The 17,481-nt window shown below is 44.8% G+C and overlaps 1 protein-coding gene across 2 annotated transcripts in view; it reads right to left on the bottom strand.

Moving 5' to 3' along the window:
• Positions 1–16,703, bottom strand: part of LOC140210735 (cadherin-5-like) — a 104,475-nt gene extending 87,772 nt beyond the window's left edge. The window contains exon 1 of one of the 2 annotated variants that reach the window (XM_072279967.1): positions 16,516–16,703. The gene's annotated coding sequence lies outside the window, so the exon portion shown is untranslated. Of the gene's footprint in view, positions 1–15,701; positions 15,850–16,515 lie in introns of those variants that run through there. The other variant, XM_072279968.1, reaches the window with a different exon arrangement.
• Positions 16,704–17,481: the final 778 nt, after the last annotated feature.

Here is a 17,481-nt window from a genome sequence, read left to right as displayed (position 1 = left end):
CCTTCTGTTTCCTCGCCTGAAGCCTTGCCTTGTCTTGCCAGTAACTCTCGCCTCGCCTGAAGTTCCTGTCTCCCTTTGAATTGCCCGAAGCCTTGCCCTGTCTTTCCAGTAACTCCCGCCTCGCCTGAAGTTCTTGTCTCGCCTTGCATTGCCTGAAGCCTTGCCTTGTCTTGCTGGTAACTCTCGCCTCATCTCGCCTGAAGTCTTGTCTTGGAGCCACCCTGAACCTAGCTCCCTTCCTGTCCCTTGCCTCCGTCGGGTAAATCAGGCCAGATTGCCATTACTCTGGGGTGGGTTCTGTCCCTTCCTGTCCCTTGCCGCCACCGTGTAAGTCAGACCAGATTGCTGTTACCCTGCGGTTGGTTCTGTCCCTTCCTGTCCCTCGCCTCCGTCGGGTGGATTACTGAGTCCTGCCCAGGAGTACCGCGCCCTGCCCAGGTGTACTGTGCCCTGCCCAGGAGCAGTTTCAAGCCTCTGGTCTCTAGCCTCGCCTCAAGTCTCTGGTCTCCAGCCTCACCTCAAGTCTCTGGTCTCAAGCCTCGCCTCAAGCCTCTGGTCTCCAGCCTCACCTCAAGTCTCTGGTCTCAAGCCTCGCCTCAAGCCTCTGGTCTCCAGCCTCACCTCAAGCCTCCGGTCTCCAGCCTCGCCTCAAGTCTGAAGACTCCAGCCTCATCCTGCTTGCCAGCCAAGTCACATCCTTGACCAGTTCTGGGGTCTGAGCCAGAGGCAAGATCCAGGTTCTGGGTCCTTGTCCAGTTTCTGGTTTGGAGTCCAAGCTGGGGCTCCTAGCTCTCTTGTCCAGTCCTGTTCCAGGTTCCCGGTTTTCGTGTCCTAGCCCTCACCCTGTATCCTAGTCCTGCCCCTAGTACTTCAGTGCCTGTGTCTTGCACTTGGGTCTGTTCCCAGCCACCTCCTTATGACAGACCCAGGCTCGATCCCAACATTTGCATCAGAATTAGATTTATTATAATTAGCATACATCATGAAATTTGTTGTGTTGCAAGAGCAGTACAGTGCAGGGTGGAGATACGCCTCTGTCATATGACATGGCACATAATGAAATACAGTGCAATAGATAAAAAAGTATATATTACAGTAAATAAATGCTAAGATGGAATGATGGGAGCCTGCATGGAAACAATGGGCTGTAAGACCTTTTTCTGTGACATAGCAAGCACGTAAGGCACAGGGTAAGGACCGAACTATCGTGGGAAATTGAAACATTGAGACAGCATCAAGACCCCAGCATTTCATGATATAGCTCTCTCTCTCTCTCTCTCTCTCTCTCTCTTTCCTCTCTTCTCTTTCTTCTCTCTCTCCTCTCTTTTCTCTCTCAATGGTGAGTGAGAGTCTGCTGGTCCTCGAATCGGCGAACTCAATCAAGTGACGCAGCAGATTGTAACACAGAAACAGCGAGCTGTTGGTTTTCCCTCTCATTGTTGCAGGAGCGATATCTCTCTGTCCCTCGCTGGTGAGAAAGAGCCTGCCTGGGATGTTGAAGTGTTGGGATGGACAGTAGTTTTTTGATAGCCTCCAGATTATGGTCTCTTTGGGGGGCTTTTGCTCTTGCTCGCATGGTGTGTGGCAGGGGGTTGATGCTTTTCCTGAAACAAATGGGGGGTGGGGGAGAGGAGGGTTGATGCTTCTGTTCTACTTGTGCGTGAGAAGGTGGAGGGGGGCTTTTGGGGTTCTGATATTTCTGTCATTCATTCATTCATTCATTCATTTCTGTTTCATGGATGTCTGTGAAGATTAAGAATTTCAGGTTTGTATATTGTATATATTCCCTGATATTAAATTGAACAACTTTGAACTATTTGAACCATTTGAACTTCAGGTAACACGGGGATGACCGTGAGAAGAGCTGACTAGTGAATACTAGAACAAGGATCAAAAATCATCTTCAACTTCACAGGAGTGAGGGTGCTGTATTTGAGTGCACCCAGTGTACAAAACAAGGTAAATGAGTTTACAATGCAGATCAGAATTGGTGGGCATTACGGGTGGAAGAGGCTTGCAGCTGGGAGCAAAACATCTGAGGACATGTATGTTCAATGTTCCCTCCAATTGTTTTTTACAGCTGCACGGACCAACCATTGCTCTGAGCAGGAAATGTTTACGCCGCTTGCAAACTGTGTGGCACTTTAAATGTTTTTTTCATAATATGTATACGAAGAATATTTAGAATGAAAATTGAAGAATCACATATTTTTGATCTTATGTATTAATTGAAGGATAGAATGAAATCCAGTACAACAAAGAAAACCTTTTTATGTTTTGTAAACTTTTTTTGTCTGCCTTTATTCCAGCTGCGTGGCAACAAAGGCTATGTGCGCGGGAACATTCTAGTTATGGCCGTGCACCCACATAGCTTAGAGGGAACAATGGACATGCATCCTATCAAACAGACGAGCATGTGGGCCGAGGAGGAGGGGTGGCCCTCTTCAGATTTATTTATCACATGTACATGTAAACAGACAGTGAAATATAATGGTTAATAAATTATAATGGTCAGGCACAAACCAGATGGGCCAAAGGGCCTCCTTCTGTACTGTAGTGTTCTGTGACTCTATGAATTTATGGCTAAGTGTGTTGTTTGTGTTAATGAACAAACAATACAACTAAGGATGTGCTGGGGCAGATCGCAAGTGTCTTGGTAAAGTAAAGGCATCTGTTAGTCTTGCGAGACCATGGATCTGCACCTGGAAAGTCTTCATTCTCCAGGGCGCAGGCCCGGGCAAGGTTGTATGGAAGACCAGCAGTTGCCCATGCTGCAAGTCTCCCCTCTCCACGACACTAATGTTGTCCAAGGGAAGGGCATTAGGACCCATACAGCCTGGCACCAGTGTCGTTGCAGAGCAATGTGTGATTAAGTGCCTTGCTCAAGGACACAACACGTTGCCTCGGCTGGGGCTCGAACTCACGACCTTCGGGTCGCTAGTCCAATGCCTTAACCACTTGGCCATGTGCCCACTTGGTAAAAATAAATTAAATAAAATCAGGAGCTAGAAACATAATAGGATCAGAAGATGAAGAATCTTTGTGGAACATTATAGGATCAGAAGATGAAGAATCACAGCCTGGTTTGGAAACACCAATGCCCAAAAACAGAAAATGTAGTAGATACAGACAGCCCATCACAGTGAAAACACTCTCCATCATTGAGCACGTTCACGAGGAGCACAGCCACAAGAAAGCAGCATCCATTCAGGCCACGCTCTTGGCTTGCTGCTGCCTTTGACAAGGAGGTAGAGGAGCCTTAGGTCCCACACCACCCAGCTTCAGGAACAGTTACTAACCTGCAGCCATGAGTTTCCCGAAACAGCGTGGGTAGCTTCACTCATCTCAATGCTGAAGTGACTCTACAACCCGCAGACTCACTTTCAACGACCCAACAAGTCACGTTCTCAGTACTATTTACTTAATATTGTTTCGTATTTGCACAGAATATCTTCTTTTGCACGTTGGTTTTTTGTCAGTCTTGGGGTATAGTTCTTCATTGATTCTATTATATTTCTTTTTTCTACTGTGAATGCTTGCAAGAAAATGAACCTCAGTGTGGTGACATTTACATACTTTGATAGTAAATTTACTTTGAATTTTGAACTTTAGGTGGAGCTGGTGAACTGCAAAGGTAAGAGAATCCTGATGGGAATTATGTACAGGCCTCTGACTAGTAGTGAAGACGTCAGGAGGCAGCAAAGACATGGCTGTCCTGCTTCAGTCAATTTCTGCTCCGAGGTCTTATGGTCTTATTGATAAGCCATAAACAAAACCAAGGATCCAGACAACCTCCCCCTGCTTCAGTTTCTCGTCTTCCTGTCACAAACAAACAAAGCTATATCCTGCGCTCCGTTCCTTTGCCCGAATGTTTTGATGTTGTTGCTTTGACCTGCTGAAGCCTGAAGCCTGAAGCCATGATCCTTCTGACAGGATACCAGCCGCACCTTCGAGAAGGGATTATTTTAAAGGGAGCAATTCATACAGTACTGATACTCTCTTTGGTTCCTTAAGGTTGTCATAGCTGGGGGTGGGGTGGGGTGGGGCGGGGTTTGGGCTAGAGGGGATAAGCTCCCAATGGTGTGTGTCTCAAATAACTTCTGACAACCAAGTCCAGCTCCTGACCTTCAGCTACTAAGCCTGACGGAACCATTTTACTGACAGGAGAAAGGGCAAGTGTGGGTTACTGGTGCCTTAAAGCCAGTCACTTCAGGCTGTTGGGGCTCGTCAGCTATAGCTAGCAGCTCACCTAGGAGAAGGAAAACTCTGATCTCAAAGCTTTGATGCCTTGCAGTTATACCCACTCACAGCGAAGGCTCCGGGAGTAAACCCTGAGGAAAAATCCGGAGCTGGAGTCCCTAAGGCAGTCCTACGTTGAGTTCAATACTGACTGGCAACTCCTGCTACCCTGCTGATGCCGAAATGTATCATTCTGTGCCGTTCCTTTGGGTTCATCAGATGTGTGGAGAGGAGAGTCTGCTGTGCGAGCACCAGCTTGCTCTCCATATCATACTGAACAGCTTTGCATATTGGCTTCAATGTAGACCGTTAGGACGTAACATCCATCCTTGACCCCGACCAACTTGAGGGTCACCACGATGGTCCTTTGTATTTGAACTTACTCAGTTCGGAACATAAACCATAGGTGAACCTTGCTTTATAAAAAGCTCTGTGTTTTTTTTTACTCCACCCTTCCTGCTATTTAGCTGGGAAAATCTCTGATGTGATGTTCTTCTGGCACCCTTCCCACTGAGACCGTCTGTATGCTTTGCATGTTGTTTTCTGCTGAGATACCGGTGTGACAAACGGGATAATTTCAATGCTAACCCCCACTTCCTGGTGGATATCAGCACAGGCTGCTTTCAGCTCTTGTGTACTTTTGAATAAACTTCTTTAACCTTTCCTTACAAGACATTTTCCCTTGTGCAGGCAGAATCCTGATAAATATCTGCACTTTCTCTGAAGTTTCTACATCCTTCCTATGATAAGGTAACAAGAACCGAACACAATATTTCAGGAGTGGTCTAACAGGGTTTTATAGATCTGCAACATTACCTCACAGATCTCGGACTCAGTCTTCTATAAGAAATTGCTATAATTAGTCATCAGTTGTTCAATTAGGTTGGTGTGTTTCTGTACTGTGATAGGCCCTCCTTTTATCGGGGCCGAACATGTATAGTGCGTCCGGGCTGTCTACATGATGTACTAGCCAGGGCAGTATGACATGGAGCTGTTGAATCCAAAGGAGCAGTGAGACTGATACAGTTTGCACCAACGGTGTTATAGGAGTTGCCAGTCAATGTTGAACTCAATGTAGGACTGCCTCAGGGACCTCGGCTCCAGATATTTCCTCGGAGTTTACTACCAAAGCTTCCCCATGAGTAGCCTCTCCAGGGCAACAGAGGTTTGAGATCAGAGTTTTCCTTCTCCTAGATGAGCTGCCAACCATGACTGATGAGCCCCATCTGCCCAAAGCAACTGGTTTTAAGGCAACAGTAATGTGCCTTTGACCCTTCTCCTGTCAGTAGGGCTTAGTAGCTAAGCTACATGTGAAGGTTAGGAGCTGGACTTGGTTGTAAGAGGCGATTTGAACCTCACACCAATGGGAGACATTCTCTTCTCTCCCCCCTCTCATTGGGCAGAGGATACAAAAACTGGAAAGCTCGTACCACCTGGCTCAAGGACGGCTTCTGTCCCACTGTTATTGGACTATTGAATGATTCCCTCACAGTCTACCTCGTTATGATCTTGCACCTTATTGTCTACCTGCACTGCACTGTTACACTTTATTCTGCATTGTTATTGTTTCACCTTGTTCTAGCTCCATCGACGGTGTAATGATTTGATCTGTATGAACAGCATGCAAAACCAACTTTTCACCGTACCTTGGTACATGTGACCATAATAAACTAATTCCAATCCCAAGCTTACAATATACCTGTTCTGCTTTCATTTATTCATTTATAAGGTGAAATTCTAGTAAGACCGGCATTTAATGGTCAGTCCTAATTACCCCTGAGCTGAGCAGTTTACTGGGTTATTGCAGAGATCACTACAAATCAGTCACATTACTACAGGGTGGGGTGATATACTGCGTCTGGTGCTCCTGATGTGGCCTTTTATATATTGGCGAGACCCGACGCAGACTAGGAGATTGTTTCGCTGAACACCTACGCTCTGTCCGCCAGAGAAAGCAGGATTTTCCAGTGGCCACACATCTTAATTCCACATCACATTCCCATTCTGATATGTCTATCCACGGCCTCCTCTACTGTAAAGATGAAGCCACACTCAGGTTGGAGGAACAACACCTTATATTCTGTCTGGGTAGCCTCCAACCTGATGGCATGAACATTGACTTCTCAAACTTCCGCTAATGCCCCACTACCCTCTGTCCCCCTCACTATATCCCTTGCCCATCATCTGTTTCTTTTCCCCCTCCCCCTTTTCCTTCTCCCTGGGCCTCCTGTCCCATGATCCTCTCATATCCCTTTTGCCAATCACCTGTCCAGCTCTTGGCTCCATCCCTCCCCCTCCTGTCTTCTCCTATCATTTTGAATCTCCCCCTCCCCCTCCCACTTTCTAATCTCTTACTAGCTCTTCTTTCAGTTAGTCCTGACGAAGGGTCTCAGCCCGAAACGTCAACTGTACCTCTTCCTAGAGATGCTGCCTGGCCTGCTGCGTTCACCAGCAACTTTTATGTGTGTTGCTTGAAATTCCAGCATCTGCAGATTTCCTTGTGTTTACATTACTACAGGTCTACAGTCTTAACTCATCACACCTCTGTGGAATGGCATTTTCCTTTCCTGGAGCACATCACTGAAATAGTTTTTCTTTATGACAATCTAATTAGTATAATTGTCAGCATTACTGGCTCTAGTATTATCATTTTAGATTAATAAATTCATTTCCCATGTTGTAGTGAGATCTGAACATGTCTCTGATCATTAGTTTGGTCTGAGTGCTTTGACTACTGTTATTGTACATGGTAACTGAATGCTTCTCCGCTAACGGCTGAGAGTCTGTCTCCGCGTTACAGCAGCTTTTACTTTACATTACTTTACTTTATACTTTATTGTCGCCAAACAATAAAGCTTGGGTTGTTATTGCTGTCAGTTCACACCTCAGGACAAAAGCACACCATCCTGTTTACTGTGACATAGGTATTTACAAATGGTTTCTTATTGTCAGATGTACCAAAAAATTGTCTTGCATACTGTTCATACAGCATTACACAGTGTGCTGAGGTAGTACAATCACAGAATGCAGAATGAAGTGTTACAGCTACAGAGAGGGAGTGCAGTCCAGGCAGACAATGATATATAAAGTAGGCTATGAGGTCAAGAGCCCATCTCTCCATGAATTCAGGCAGTGCCCAGGTTCTGTCCCAGAGAAAATCTTAATCTAAATCTGAACCTGAGTCTAATGTACTGTATATGATCACCAAAAGGAGGGAGGAAGGAAGTTCCAGCATTTAGACCCGGTGAAGGAACTGGAGTATATTTTCAAACCATGAAGGAGAAGGGTAATTCATGGATAGTGGTGTTCCTTACGACGGCTGACCTAACCCTTCTTGCAAACATGCTGGACAAGTAACTTGCCTTTTGTCGCATCCAAGAATAAGCACTGAGTGCAATGCTGCCATTGTATCCCTCAGTCAGTGCAAAGGTCACCCACACTGTGCCATTTGATTCTGCTGGCAACCAAGGATTATTCCTTTTGGATTCTATTGTTTTTGATCCAAGATTCTTTCAGAAGTCAGGAAACAGTCACCGGTATGAAGGTTGTTGTGGGATTGTTACTGGTGTTGCATTCTGATATTTTTTTCATCCAAGGTTTGTTCAGAAGACAGGAAAGAGGCACAAAACTTAACTAATGGTTTTTAAAATCATGAATAGAACAAAGAGAGTTGAAACTGGAGAGTTTTAGTGGTCTACTAAGTGAAGGGTGATAGAAGCAAAAAGAAAATGTGCCTCTGCACAGTCAGCTCTTGTTATTCACAGAGACAAGAAAAACTCCATTCAAACTCACAGATAAAAGTCAGCCAGTCAGGAAGCCCCTGTTCAAATAACGCAGCACCTGAGAAACTTCCAGAGCTTTCCAGAATCAAACAAGTGTAACCGCTAGGGGCCAGACTAAACAGCTGCAAATACATACCATGACCACGGGAAATCAAACTAAACTGAAGCCAATTAATTGTTAAACTGAATTAAACAGTCTAATCTAACAAACCAATAAATGAAGACATTCCTTACGACTGCTGACCTACTCCTTCTTCGAAACATATTGGACGAGTAACTTGCCTTTTTGCTTCTTCCAAGAGTAAAGACTGAGTGTGATGCTGCCATTGTATCCTCAGTCAGTGCAAAGGTCACCCACACTGTGCCATTCTCATCTGCTGGCAACCCAAGCGTTATTCCCAAGGGATGGGATGTCACTGGTAGTGACTTTCGTCGGTTCTGCCTGACCCACCTGAATATGTCCACTGTTTTCTAATAATAGTTTTGATTCTTGTGTAGAAGGAAAAAGTTTTGCTAAGTAATTCTGCAGAAATTATTCTGTTTACCATGCTGGGGAAGGGTAGTGTGATGGTTGGTGCATGCTATTACATCACCAACTGTAAGAATAGGGCTTAATTTCTGCTGCTCTTTATAAACAGTTTATATGTTCTAGTCATGACATGGGTTTCCTGTGCATGCATCAGATTCCTCCCACATTCCAAAGACATACAGGTTAAGGTTAGTACATTGTGAATGCTATGTTGGTGCCGGAAACATGATGACATTTGTGGGCTGCCTGGCACAATCTTTGCTGATTTGATTTGATGCAAAATGATGCATTTCACTGTATGTTTTGATGCGTATGTGACATATGAAGCTAATTTTTTCTCTGAGACGGGTCAATGGCTGAGAGATTCCTCCTGATGCTGTGGGTGACACTGTCTTTTCACCCAGTGTGACCAATCACTGAAACGTTTGGAAGATACACACCACACATTTGATAATCCATGTTGGTATTGGAAGTGTGGCAACACTTGTGGGCTGCCCCCAGCACAAGCTTCACTGATGTGATTTGACACAAATGACATATTTCGCTGTTTCGATGTACGACATACGTGTGACAAATAAAGCTAATTTCTATCTCTTTAATTTGTTCTTCGAGATGGATTCACGAGGTTTTCTCAGCAATAGGACTATCGCACGCTGTAGTGTTCATTACACAGAGGAGGCAGAATCAGCTTTGAAGTTAAAGGGCATGGTGCCATTTAATTTCTCTTTAAATTTGTCAGTTTGCCAAGAAGATTGTTACTTCTTCATGGTCTTGGAATTAAAGGGTGGGATATTGCGGTGGGGGGGGGGTGGGGGAGGCACAGAGAACTTTTTTTCCTCAAAGGATTGTAAATATTGTGAGATTCCCAAGAGTCAGGTTTGTAGATGTTCAGTCATTGATGGTGCTCAAGATTCAGATCAGTAAGAATCCAACACTTTCTGCAAGTTAAGTTTAAGTTAAATTTTTAATATGCACTTCGAGTCATATAGCAATACAACATGGATACAGGCCTTCAGCCCAACAGACCTAGGCCGATCACCATACCTATCCAGCTAGTCCCAATTTCCTGTGTTCAATCCATATCTCTCTGAGTCTCTCTCCTCCACGTACCTGTCCAAGTGCTTCTTAAATGACGATATTGTACCTGGCTCAACCACTTCCACCGGCAGCTCATTCCAGATACTCATCATCTTCCGGGTGTATAAGTTGCCCTTCTTAAATCTTTCCCCTCTCATCTTAAACATATATCTCCCTAGTTTTGGACTCTGCTACCCTGGGGAAAAGACTTTTTTTTACTTAGAGATACAGTACAGTAAGAAGCCCTTCCGTCCAAGCCACCCATATGACCAAAGAACCTCCTAATCCTTCGGTCTTTGGAATGTGGGAGGAAACTGGAGCACCCAGTGAAAACACACGTTCATGAGAAGAATGTACAAGCTTCTCACAGACGGCGGCAGGAATTGAACCTGGGTCTCTGGCGCTGTACTGGTGTTATGCTAGCCGCTATGCTACTGTGCCATACCGTTACCACCCACTCTGTCTATACATCATAATTTAAAACAATTCCAATAGGTCACCTCTCATTCTTGCAAGTTCCAAGTCGACCTGTTTGAAATAGTGTCACAGGATCTTCTGCCTCCAGCTGAGAATGTGTCAGAAACATTATCATCATTATCACTATGTGCCTTGATGTATGACGTGAGTGAACATTTTCTTTCCATGACCATGACTATTATTAGCAAATTTTTCTACAGAAGTGATTTTCCATCGCCTTCTTCTGGGCAGTGCCTTTACAAGATGGATGACCCCAGCCATTATCAATGCTCTACTGGGACTGTCTGCCTGGTGTCAGTGGTCACATAACCAGGACTTGTGATGTACACCAGTTGCTCGTACGACCATCCACCACCTGCCCCCATGGCTTCACGTGACCCTGACTGGAGTTGCTAAGCAGGTGCTACACTTGACCCAAGGGTGACATACAGGCTATCGGAGGGAAGGAGTGCCTTACACCTCCTTTGGTAGAGGCGTATCTCCACCCCACCAGAAACATCGAGGAAGTGATTTTTGGCTTCAGGAAGGGGAAGTCAAGGGACCACACACCAGTTCTCATTGAGGGGTCGGCAGTGGAAAGTGTGAGCAGTTTCAAGTTCCTGGGTGTCAACATCTCCGAGGATCTATCTTTGGACCAAGGTATTTATGAAATTATGAAGAAGGCACACCAGCATTAGGAGTTTGAGGAGATTTGGTATGCCACCAAAGACTCTAAAATATTTCTACAAATGTACGTGGAGAGCATTCTGACTGGTTGCATCACTGTCTGGTTTGGAGAGGCCAATGCACAGGATCAGAAAAAGCTGTGGGAAATTGTAAACTCAGCCACCTACGTCATGGGCACTGGCCTCCTCAGCAACTAGGACATCTTCAAAAGGTGATGCCTCAACAAAGTGGCATCTAGCATTAAGGACCCCATCACCCGGGTCATGCTCTCTTCTCATTGCTACGTCAAGGAGGAGGTACAGGAGTCTGAAGATACACACTCAATGTTTCAGGAACAGCCTCTTCCCCCTCCACCACAAAATTTCAGAACGGTCAACGAAACCATGAACACTATCTCACTTTTTGCTCTCTTTTTGAATTACATTTGTTTTTTAATATATTTCTTACTGTAATTTATAATATTTTTAATGTGTTAGTCTGTACTGATATTGCAAAGCAATGAATTTCACAATGTATAGTACTGGGCAAAAGTCTTAGGCAAAACATATAACTAGAGTGCCTAAGACTTTTGCACAGTACTGTATTTCTCAACGTGGAGTGGAGAGTGAGTTTGTAAATCTGGTGGGTGTAAAGGATGTTAGAAATAGTGGTGTGCTGTTGAAGGGGTGCGGGACAGGTGGCAGAGAAGGAGTGCCAGGGGCGGGGAGTGGTGTGGGTGCAGACACAGCCAGACATGAGACACCAGGCAAGGTAATTTGTCTCTCTAATGCTTCCTGCTCCCTTCCCTCTCCTTACCCCTTTTCCTAACCATGATTTCCCTCTCCTTATCCCCTTCCCACTCGAACCCACAATAGAGACCCGTATCAGAATCTGGTTTATCATCACTCATATATGTCTTGGAAGTTGTTCTTTTTTGTGGCAGCAGTAGAGTACAATATATAAAATAACTGTAGTACTGTGTTAAACTCTTAGGCACCAATATATATACTGTAAGTGCCTAGAGTTTTGCACAGTATTGCATGTCGGTGATAATAAACCTGATTCTGATTCTGTGAAGTTTGGGTTCCAATGTGAGACATAGTCTGATGCCTTCAACAATGCAACATTCCCAGGACAGCACTGGGAGCATCAGATAAGCTTTGCCCTCTTTGAAGTTGGGGCTTTAGCCACCATACTGAGATATGAGAGAGAGACTCACTGAGGCAGAACTGATAGCACAGGCACCCTCTCCACCATCTCTTTGACGAGTTTCCTGTTTAAGTCAGTAATCTATTTTTATTTCTCACTTCCTCCTGGCTTCTCACTTCCCACACATTCTTGATAAGTGTATGGGATTCTGATTATACTGTGCTTGGGAGTCAGTGCGTCATTTAGACAAAGAAGTATGAACACAATAGGGTTCACACACTCATAGCTGAAAGTTGGGGGTCAAAACAATAATCTTTTGAAGTTGACTGGGCTAAAATTTCACCCCCTCGGATTCTCTATTGTTTTAAAACACACAGAGTGGTATGTGCATTGAACACACTGCCAGTGATGGTGGTGGTAGATACGGATATATTTGGGACATTTAAGAAACTCTTCTATGGGCACATGGGTGATAAAAAAGTAGAGGGTTATTTGTTTATTTAGAGATCGTTGATTTGTTGCATGCCATGTAGTGATTGTGGTCTTTCCATTCCCATAACTGCTCTTGACAAATTTTTCTGCAGAAGTGGTTTGCCATTGCCTTCTTCAGGGCAGTGTCTTTACAAGATGGCTGACACTAGCCATTATCAATACCCTTCAGAGATTGTCTGCCTGATGTCAGTGGTCACATAACCAGGTGATCTGCACCAGCTGCTCATACGAGCATCCACCACCTGCTCGCATGCCTTCACATGACCCTGACTGGGGGGCTAAGCAGGTGCTACACCTAGTTAGCGATACAACACAGAATAAGCCCTTCGAGCCGCAACGACCAGCAACCTCTGACAACTCCGATTTAACCTTAACCTAATCACGAAATAACTTACAGTGACCAATTAACCTACCCGGCATGTCTTTGGACTGTGAGAGGAAAACGGAGGTCCCGGAATGTGGGAGGGAGGGGTTAGATTGATCTCAGAGTAGGCTAATGTAGTGGCTAGTGCAACGCTATTACAGCCTGTGGCATTGGAGTTCTTCGTTCAATCCTGGCATCCTCTGTAAGGAGTTTGCATGTCCTTTTCCATGGAATGCATGAATTTTCTCCAGGTGCTCCAGTTTCCTCCCACAGTCTAAAGAGGTAGGTTAATTGGTCATTGTAAATTGTTCCTTGATTAGTCTAGTGTTAAATTGGGAGTTGTTGAGAATTGCTGTTTAGTGCAGCATAAAAGGCTGTAAGGATCCTTTCCATACAGTATCTCTAAAATAATTTTTCCAAAAATAAAAGGTCAGTACAACAACATGGGCCGGAAGGTTTGTTCTATGCTGTCATGCTCTATGTTCAACAGTACTGTGTAGAAGTATTAGGGTGCCTATGACTTCTGCACAGTACTGTATTTGTCAACATGGAGTGGACAGCAAGTTTGTAAATCTGGCTAGAGCAAAGGATGTTGGGAATGGCGAGGGTGGAGTGCTGTGGGAGGAGTGTGGGACAGGTGGCAGAGAAGGAGAGCCAGTGGCAGGGGTTGGTGTGGCTTGAGAAACCTCCAGCCCTGAGACACCAGGCAAGGCCACTTGATTCCAAACAATTGGCTTATTAACTTCTACAGAATGTCTCTCTGGTGCTTTCCACTCCCTCCTCTCTCCCTTCCCCTTTTTCCAACCATGATTCCCCTCTCCCCTCCCACTCTCAATCCACAATACAGACCCACATCAGAATCAGGTTTATCATCACTCACATATGTCATGAAATTTGTTTATTTTTGCGAAAGCAGCACAGTGTAATACAAGAAATTACTACAGTACAGTGCAAAGGTCTTGGACACTCTAGCTACACATATGTACTTAAGACTTTTGCACAATACTGTGTGTTACGTAAAAATTCAAAAATAGGCTTCTTTATCGATTGTAGTTTTATTCGAAAGGTATATTCTGCAGTGTCAGAGGCTGAGGGGAGACATGACAAAAGTACAAGAGGCAATAGATAGAGAAGATGTTTGGAGCCTCTATCCCAGGGTGGAAGTGTGATATACTAGAGGACGGGTGTTGAAAGTGGGAGAGGGGAATGATTAGGGGAGATGTGTGCTTTTAGTTTTTTACACAAAGAGTGGTAGGTGCCTGGAACAGGCTGTCGGTTTCACAGTGAGCACTAACAATGACTGAACCTAGGCGTAGAGAAACGACAGACTCCTATGTAAGATGTTTAAATATAGGAATTCCAACAGAACATTGAAGGCATAACTGAGTGACCTTGTGAGGCAAAACTTTCTCCTCACAAGGACCCCACGATAAGCGCTAATCAGGAGTCTGTTATAAATAATCACAGAGTGCGGAAAACCCGTGCCAATCACGATTAACTTGACAAGATTAAATAGAAAGCACAAGGGTTTCACAACTCTACTCAAGAGAACACCTAATAAACAGAGGGGCTTGAGAAACCTCAAAGACCAATGCTTTATGGTTCACCACACAAGCCCGTAGGGCTCATGATAGACAGGGGTGATAGGAGCAGAAATCATTGTGGTTTTATAGGATATTAGACACATGAAATGCAGGGAATGGACAGATATAGACCATACATGGCACAAAAGCATCATGGTAGCATAGTAGTTAGTATAACATTTCACAGCAATGGCAATCAGGGTTCTATTCTCGCCACCGTCTGCAAGGAGTTTGTACGTTCTCCTTGTGACCGCGTGGATTTCATCCAGGTGCTCCCACTTTTCCTCACAATCCCAAAATGCACAGATTAGGTTAGTAAATTATGGGCACGCTATGTTGGCTCCTGAAGCGTGGCAACCCTTGCAGGCTGTCCCAGCACATCCTTGGACTGTGTTGGTGGTTGACACAAATAACGCATTTTACTGTATCTTTTGATGTTTCAAGGTAAACGTAACAAATAAAACTTATAGGGTCATAGATTCATCCAGCACTATAGCACAGAAACAGGACCTTCGGCCCATTTCACTCATGCTGAACCATTTACACTACCTAGTCCCATTGATCTGCACCAGGTCCATAGCCTTCCATACCCCTCCCTTCCATGTACCTATCCAAACTTCTCTTACTCCTCCATACCCCTCCCTTCCATGTACCTATCCAAACTTCTCTTAAACATTGAAATTGAGCTCACATGTACCACCTGCACAGGCAGCTCCTTCCATACTCTCACAATCCTCCAAATGAAGGAGTTTCCCCTCATGTTCCCTATAGATATTTCACCTTTCACCCTTAACCCATAACCTCTAGTAGTAGTCCCACCCAACCTCAGAGGAAAAAGCCTGCTTGCATTAACCCTATCCATACCCCTCATAATTTTATACATCTCCATCAAATCTCCCCTCAATCCTCAATTTTCTGGGGATAGAGTCCTAACCTAATCAATCTTTCCATATAACTCAGATCGTCCAGTCCCAGCAACATCCTTGCCAATTTTCTCTGTACACCTTCAATCCTATTTTAATCTTCAGTTTTAACCTTTAATCTTTAATAAGCAGGCAGACCAGGTTTAGTTTAATTCAGCATCATGTTCATCACTGTCATCGGGGGCTGAAGCTGTAGTGTTCTGTACTGAAGTGTTCATATGCTGTACTATTCGATGTTCTATCGTCTATCTTCTATCAAACTCCTTGTTAGACCTTCTCCCACTCAGCATATGCATATTTTAATTTTCCTACCTGTTGTTCTATCAGCAGAATGAACAAATGCACCTTTGTTATCTTCACATGTAAATCAATTGTAAATGGCCATGGCACTCCGTGACACACTGCCTGTTACAATTTGTCCATCATGGAAAGTCCCCTTACCTTCAAACTTTAGTTTTGTGTTGGTCAAACAAACTGCTTCTATCTTCTAACTCCCACCAAGCAGGAACAGGTTTTGCTCCTGTTTCGAGAAATGCACTGACCAAGTTTTCAATAAGAATCAAAATGCAGCTGATTGTTAAATCACACAAGTGGGAAATGTGTGTTGAATGGTGTTGAGGGAGCCTACTCTGTGTCTGACCCTGGGAGTGTGTGATGGGTCAGTGTGGAGAGAGCTTCACTCTGTGTCTGACCCCGAGAGTGTGTAATGAGACGGTGTGGAGGGATCTCCCACTACACCATCCCATCACACACTCCCGGGGTCAGACACAGAGTGAAGCTCCCGCTACACTATCCCATCACACACTCCCGGGGTCAGACACAGAGTGAAGCTCCCTCGACACCATCCCATCACACACTCGCAGGGTCAGACACAGGGTGAAGCTCCTGTTACACTGTCCCATTGCACACTCCCAGGGTCAGGCACAGAGTGAAGTTCCCTCTACATCCTCCCATCAAACACTCCCAGTTTTCCAGACACAGAGAGAAGCTCCTTCCACACCATCCCATCACACTCTCCCGAAATCAGGCAAAGAATGAAGCTCCCTCCACACAGTCCCAAAACATACACTCGGGGTGAGACACAGAATGAAACCCCCTCCTCAATGTCCCATCATACACTCCCGGGACAAGTACCAAAAAAGTTAAGGGTGGAACTCTGTCCCTTTCTGGTTCCAGTCGTATCCCTGTCTCCACCACCGAGAGTTATCTCCAACAGGAGAACAGCCTATTGGATAATTGAATGAAACTCGCTCACCTCTTTTTAAATCACTGTCCACAGTATGGTTCACCTTTTGCTGTGCAGTTTACATCCAAAAAAAGAATCAGTAGAAGAGAAATTATCTCAGGCAGAGTGGAGTAAGTGTGCTCAGGATTGACCTGTGTGGTCACTGCAGTCCCAGGCTTCCAGAGCCTGCTGGAGGGACCCAGCCTGTTTGCCGCTCACTCATTTCCTGCCATTGTCCGACACATTTGTGATATCAGAGTAGAGAGTTGAGAGTGTCGGAAACCAGATAAACGAGCGCAATTATCCTAAAGTAGCCTTTTGACTTCCAGAAAAATAATTTAAGTAATGTTGTTGCACGCAGTATTGTAGTATCACTGACTGGTCTGAGCAGGCGACTGCACAGGGTGGGGAAAATACTGCCGAGGGTTGTAAACTCAGCCAGCTCCATCATGGAGGCTAGCCTCCCACCACTGAGGGTAGTGATGCCTCAAGAAGGCGGCATCCAGCTTTAAGGACCCCGATCACCCAGGATATGCCCTCTTTTGATGAAGGATCTCAGCCCAAAGACACACACACAACATTTTAGGAACAGCTTCTTCCCCTCCACCAACAGATTTCTGAACAGATGGTGAACACTACCTCACTATTCTGCCCTCTTTTTGCACCAGTTATTACATTTAATTTTTAAGTGCAGTTCCTGCTGCCATCAGGAAGAAGTTACAGGAGCCTCAGGGTTCACACCATGAAGTTCAGGAACAGTTACTACCCCTCAACCATCAAGCTCTTCAACCAGAGAAAATAGCTTCACTCAACTTCATCTGTCCCATCACTGAACTGTTCCCACAAACTATGGACTCACTATCAAGATTCTTCATCTCATGGTCTCAATATTTATTGCTTATTTATTTATGATTATTATTTATTTTTTCCTTTGCACAGTTGTGTTTGGCATATTGGTTGTTGTCCGCCCTGTTGGGTGTGGTCTTTCATTGATTC

This window comes from Mobula birostris, chromosome 15, assembly GCF_030028105.1.
Source record: "Mobula birostris isolate sMobBir1 chromosome 15, sMobBir1.hap1, whole genome shotgun sequence".
In the NCBI taxonomy this organism is placed as follows: domain Eukaryota; kingdom Metazoa; phylum Chordata; class Chondrichthyes; order Myliobatiformes; family Myliobatidae; genus Mobula; species Mobula birostris.
The sequence above is the reverse complement of the archived record's forward strand: the minus strand, read 5'-3'. Positions and strand labels throughout refer to the sequence as shown.